The sequence below is a fragment of the Mandrillus leucophaeus genome, unplaced genomic scaffold (assembly GCF_000951045.1).
Source record: "Mandrillus leucophaeus isolate KB7577 unplaced genomic scaffold, Mleu.le_1.0 Scaffold1365, whole genome shotgun sequence".
Taxonomy (NCBI): Eukaryota; Metazoa; Chordata; class Mammalia; order Primates; family Cercopithecidae; genus Mandrillus; species Mandrillus leucophaeus.
The window spans coordinates 177,515-184,310 of record NW_012101327.1 but is presented as its reverse complement, the minus strand read 5'-3'; the positions used below and the strand labels follow the sequence as shown (position 1 = coordinate 184,310).

Genomic DNA, 6,796 nt, shown 5'->3' with positions numbered 1-6,796 from the left:
AAAAAAAATAAGTATAAGGAGTACACTCTAAATTAACAATAAAAAGTATAGATAGTAAATTCATAAACCAGTAGTAGCAATTTATTATCATTATCAAGTATTTTGTGCTATATATAATTGTATGTGTTATACTTTTATACTACTGGCAGCATAGTAGCTTTGCTTATACCAGCATCCCCATAAAAATGTGAGCAATGTATTTACCTATGACATTATGATGGCTATGATGACTCCAGTGATATGAATTTTTCAACAGTATTATAATCTTACGGGGACATCATCATGTATGTGTTCCTTTATTGACAGAAACTTTGTTTTTCTGCGCATGACTGTACTTGATGTTTGAGATGTACCTTTGTTTCTAAGAATTCCTGCCATATTCTTTGGCTCAGGGAATGACCAGAAAGGTACATGTATCCAAAGGCCTTTTCTCAAGGCAAGACAGCCCACAGTGACTTACTATGCCACTAATCTTCACAATTCAGAGGTACACAGAGAAACTAGAGTCAGAAGCCAGGAACTGCCTGTTGGCCGCAGGGCCGCAATTTGGTTCCTGAAATTTGTTGTTTTTCTCAAAATTGGAAGTACATTGAAAAGGATTCTCCCTTGTAGTATGCAGGATATAAGCTATAGAGTTGAGGTAGGCACAAAATAGAGTAATTTATCAGGCTTCCCACAATTTGTCCCAGACCTGAAAAGCCTGAAAGGAACATGAGATCTTATCGCCCTAATTGAGTGGGTAAGACAGCCATAAAGAAGCTATTTAATTTGTATGAAGAGAATTATCAAAAATTATATTCATGTGAAATAGAAATAGTGGCTCTAACAGCTATTTACTGAATGAGTCCTCTGGAAATAAGCAGAACTTTAAGACTGAGCATTCTTGTCAGTGTGTGTATTTTGCTAATTGAAAACTTTGGGGGAATAGCTGGGTGGAAGGTGAAAAGTTGTAGTCTAGTCTACCTGCAAAACATGAGATCTCATGAGAGCCTTACAATGCCTGCAGTGATATACATGATGACTCTAGGAGTCACTTTTAGCTACAGTCCAATTTCCATAGGTAAGCTGGATCAAATATATTCAATTTCCTTGTTTGCTGTATAGTGAAGAGAAAGAGGAAAAAAACAATTGAAACCAAATACTACCACCTCTTCCCCTACATTTATTTCCTTATACCCACACACAGCTGACTGAAGGAATCTTAGAATTTATAAGGGGCTATGGAGATCAGCCCATTTTAATGTGTTTGCTTTTGGTTGATACAGCACGAGTGTATGCAGAACTGAATCAATTGACCTAAGGTAACATGATGTGAAAAGGAGGATACTGTATAGAACAAGAGAAATGGATTCAAGTCCAAGATCTGTCACTACAGAGCTTGACCAAATTAGCCAATCTCTTTGGGCCTTGGCTTCCTCATCTTAAAATAAAGAATTTGGATTATAGCAATGGCTTTCAAAGAGTTGGGGATGGGTGGAGCTTCCCAGTTGAGACCCATTGAAATTAAATAATTGAATCAATCCTAGAAGTTCTAACACTCCAATATTCTAAACCTGTGGGATAACAAAATCAGGGTATAAATAAGTTTTCATCCACTTCCCTGTGGTTATGCAGCAACTGACTTTAAAAAAACATAATAAAGAAGGAGGAGGAGAAGAAAAAAAGAACTACTTTTGAAGTATCAGTGGAGAGCAAACATGACTGACAAGTCAATCTTCTTGTTTTAATATCATGAAAATGTGATTACATTATTATGTGAAGATCATTCAACCCTGGGTTGATTTAATTACTCTGACTGTAATGACCCAAGTGGACTACCATATAATCAGTTTAGCTTTAGAAATAAGTATTTAATTCCTTGGCATTTAAACATTTGGGTTGGTGACAATATGACTAATGTCAGCAGGCTTGTGCATGTATTTTCCAGCCATTCATTATAGAATGAGTGAATATATGTTGTATATGTTGCAATCTATGTTGTACAAAACCTCTGTAAGGTACAAAGATCAATCTCCCTAATAATGCTGATAACCAGCAGGTCACATTTCAGCAGGAGAAAATGCTAAATAATCTGTATCAGTTTCAAGGTAATTCCCTTTTTAAAATTAAAGGTTTTAAAAAATTTATCACTGATTTCTAAAAATTGATTTTTACAGCATTCTCACTTTTTTTCCAGAAGCAAAATTTAATATTCACTGTAAATCTGGGTTGGCATTTAGTCATTTGTGCGTTTCAAAGAAGATGTTTCCAGTGGAGCTTCATTGACGGAGCAAACTGGTGATATGATGTTGTAGCTTCACAATAGGTTACTGGTGGGTTTTTCCACTAGTATAATTTAAAACTAATTAATAGACTTTATTTTTTTGAACAGTTTTATGATTTCAGAAAAACTGAGCAGAAAGTTCAGAGTTCCTATTTGTTTTCCCTACCTCCCCAGTTTTTCCCTATTATAAACATCTTGCATGTGTGATACATTTGTTAGAATTAATGAGCCAATACTGATACAGTATCATTATTAAGTAAAGTCCATACTTTAAGGTTTACTCTTTGTGTTATTCCACCTGTGATTGTAACAAATGTATAATGACTATTCTCTTTTGTTATAACAGATGTAGTAAACTGAATAGATTAAATAGACATTAATTTATAGCAGTAAGAAACTGAGGGATATCTTATGTAATTGACTACTTGCAAAGATTTTCAGCTGCCTACTGGACATTGCCAAATACATGTTTCACTTTACCCATCATGTTTAAAACTCGAATTTATTGTATCTTCCTCTAGGAGAAATTCTCTTTCCAACTCTCTAGTCTGTCAGTGACACTACTTTGCCTCCAGGCAGAGAAGCACCTGCTTTACATGTTAGGGGCACCATGGCACAATTAGTCCTTATGTGGTTATGAGTGTTAAATTATTTAACTGGTTTTGTCTTTGCCTTCCTATTGCAATCTCAAAACAATAAAATTTAGTGGTAATTAGATTAGATTAAGACCCAGAAAATGTAGATGGTAATCTTAACTTTGATATTAACCAGATGTGAAACTGCAAATACAATCCTTTACCACTTTGAGCTTCAGTTTCCTGTAAAATGGGGGCATGAGATTAAATGATCTCTCAGGCTTTTTCCAGCTCTAATGTAGCAATTTCCCTCTCCTGGTGACTTTTCTTTAACTTTCTCTCCATCTTGCAGCCATCAACCACCTGGTCAGTTTATCCCGTGCCTATGTTAACTTAACCAAATATGTATTAGACAATTTGGAATCAGGCTCTTTCACACTCCAAATTATACATAAACTGGCAGGTTAATTTCCCTGAAACACTACTTTTATCATTGCACACTCATGTTCAAAATATTGAATAGTTTCCTATTACCTGTCATATTAAGCATCAAATATTAATTAGTTTGTTTCTCCTAAGGCAGAAGTTGCAAACTTAAATGCTTACACATGCCAAACAAAGTAAAGTGAAGCCAATTGAGCAGGTCTTGTAGCCAATCAGAGAATATGTCTTCCTGAAAACGAGGTTGCTAAAGCTTGGCTTCCTCAGGTGACTGCCACATGGGAAAGTGGACTCAGAAATACCAGCCAGATCTTTCAATAGTTTAAGAGAAAGAAAATTCAGATTTCTTTGAAATATCCCAGTTTTTAAATGTTGACAACTAAATCAATTTTTTCTTTGTGAGTTCATTTTTTGTTGATTATGTCAAAACTGCATCCCAAAGTCAAAATGATATTACCAGTTACATTCACAAGTCTTGCTTCCATTTCTTTTTACTGTGGTCTGTTTCATCCCTCTTATAAGTAATTTCTTTAATTAGTTTTTGTTTTAACCTCCATCCTATATTTTTGAAAATAAAAACATTGTATATATATACACTCATATTTCCTTCAATTTTTTAAACAATAGCATACTCTAAACACTGTCTGCCCCTTGTTTTTTTCACTTACTACATTCTGGATCCATATTAGGATGGGCAACTCTACAGGGTTCCATTATGGGGAGGTACCATTGTTTATACCTATTTTTTATGAACTTCAAGCTAAGAATCAGTTTTATGTTTCTAAATTACTGAAAACAAAATTAAAATAATAATATTTTTAAAAAATGAAAATTAAAAGACAAATTTCAGTGTTCACAAATAAAGTTATAGTAAAACACAACCATGCTCATTTGTATATTGTCTATTGCTGCTTTTGTGCTACAATGAGAAAGATGAGTAGTTGCAACAGAGACCATATAGACCACAGAACCTAAAATATTTACTATCTGGCCTTTTACTGAGAAATTTTGCCAACTCTGGTTTATTGAGCCCATCTACTATTAATAGATGTTTTGGTTGTTCCAGTTTACTAGAAATAGTAAATAAATAAAGCTTTAAAGTATAGCCTTCAACATAAGTCATTTTGTATTTTTGCTGGTATGTCTTCACAACAGATGCCTCAAATTGGAATTGCTGTGCCAAAGGACAATGCATAGGTAATTACAGTAGAATTTGGCAAATTCCTCTCTGCAGGAATTGTATGACTTTTACTTTCCCACCAGCAGTGTGTGAGAGTACCTGTTTACCCAAGTCTAGCCAACATAACATATTGCCAACTAATTTGTTAATTCAAGTGATTTTAATGCAGTAGAAGATGTCAACAAAATATGTCCAAACACAAGCTACAGTTAGGGATCCACTCATTTGCAGATCTGCAATGTATTATTGGTCAGGTTGTGCTGTGCAAGAGTGTTCAGTTTGGGGGATGCAATGGAGACTGAAAGCCATCCTTCTTTACCTTATTTTGTGCCCAAATACGGGTCTGCTTACATCGCTGGAGGAAAGTGTGCCTTCCCTCACAGGTCCAGCCAGAGAGAGTTGCCAATTTTTAGCTCACTCAGTGGGTGTGGCTTTTTGCTGTTTATTGCTACAGGAAGTGGGAGATTGGGGAAGTGAGGCAGCTTCACAATTTCTGACATATATTGTAGGAAGGTCATTCAAATATAGAACTCATTTCACCTACCTATTTATTTTTTCTGCTTTCCCCTAGTATCTATTCTGCAAAGTCACACTATCTTCCACTAACTTAGGTCTAATCTTCCCAGTGGAGTCTTTTTTTTTTTTTTTTTAATTATTTCCATTCCACCTATCCATCTTTTATTTTTGAATTTCTATCATCTTGTCTGTAACTCACAGCCTATCACTAAACTGATTCATTTTCTTGATTGTTTTATCTCACTACCTTTTTTTTTTTGTCCCTTTCTTCTTCCCAAAACCACCTTTCTCACTACCTCCTATACACCTCCCTCTTACATACTAGAGTCTTAGGTATATAGCAGTTGTTTAATACACATAGTGGGTGAGTGAAATGCACCAAATTTTCCAAAAGTGCATCCAGAAAACACTTGGAAATTCCCACTGGATTAAGTTGCTGGAGCAGGGTTTTATGTCTGAATGGGATCCAATGGTCTCTTCGATCTGATTAGCAGGAGCTGATGTATTATTAGAAATAAGTGTGAGTTGTGGTTAAGAAGTGAGGTCAGAGCCATCAGGGCAAATGCAGATATCAGGAGATGGATGAGGAATCAGGAGTTGGGGAGTCAGGATGATTTGATGGTGGAATGTGAAGTGCTACAGGAGATCTGTTTCCAGACAGAGAGACAACAATGTGAGCATGCTAGAGTGGTCTCATTGGATTGTGGCAGTGTAGCAAGAAGTCAGGACTGGACTAGTGAGGGTGGGGGTTCAGTAAACTTTTTCTGTTAAGATCTGGATACTAAACGTTTTAGCTTTGCAGGCCATAAGGTCTGTGTTGTAACAATTTAAATGTTGTTGTGTCTCAACAAGCCACAGACAATACGTAAACATGTGAATATGGCTGAGTTATGATGAAACAATTTATGGACACTAAAATTTAAATTTCATAAAATTTTCTCACAAATTTCTTTTTCCGTGATTTAAAAGTGTAGAAACCTGTTTTATCTCAAAAGCTGTATAAAAGCAAGCAGTGGGCCATAGTTTCAATCCCTGGTCGAAAGCACAGTGCTGATCTATTAAGAAGCTGAGTCCTAATTTCTGTCCATGAAACTATATATTAGGATGAATTGGGTTCTTTTGAAATAATTTTCTTGTATAAAAATTGATATGCTTGGTTATTTTAAAAATAATATTACTCTTCCTATTGTTCTAATAACATAATAACAATAGTGGCAATTGTTTGCTGAATACCTATTATGTGTCTGAAATTAAACATACATTAGTTAGTCCTCACAAGAACCCTGTGGAATTTGAAGGATTTTGTAATTTATTTGATGCCACACAGCTAGTTAGTAACTAATCCAGGATTCAAACACTGAAACGGAGCATCTGCACAAACTTACGAATGAATATAGAGCTTGAAATTAGGTAAAGGCCTGTCATTTTGATAGCATCACCAGGTGAAACACAAGGCACAAGGCAGATTGTGAATCAAAAATCCAAAAATCTGAAATCTGAAGTGCTTTAAAATCTGAAGCTTTTGAAACACTCAACATGACACTCAAAAGAAATGCTCATTGGAGCATTTTGGATTTTGGATTTTAGATTTTCAGATTTGAGATGCTCAGTTGAATAATGCAAATATTTCAGAATCTGAAAAAAATCTGAAATCCAAATGGTTCTTGTGTGAAGCATTTTGGATAAGGGATACTCAACCTGTTTAGTAAATCACTGTGTTTTCACTGATATTTTACAACTTAAGGCAGATTTAAGTGCTGACTAAAATGCCATTGGTATTTGGTATCCATTGGTATCCATAAAAAGTTTATTAGTTTTGGG

The 6,796-nt window shown here is 35.1% G+C and overlaps 1 pseudogene across 1 annotated transcript in view; it reads left to right on the top strand.

The window, feature by feature from the left end:
- Nucleotides 1–6,796, top strand: part of LOC105534553 — a 178,714-nt pseudogene that overhangs the window by 49,103 nt on the left and 122,815 nt on the right. The gene's annotated exons all lie outside the window — the stretch shown is intronic.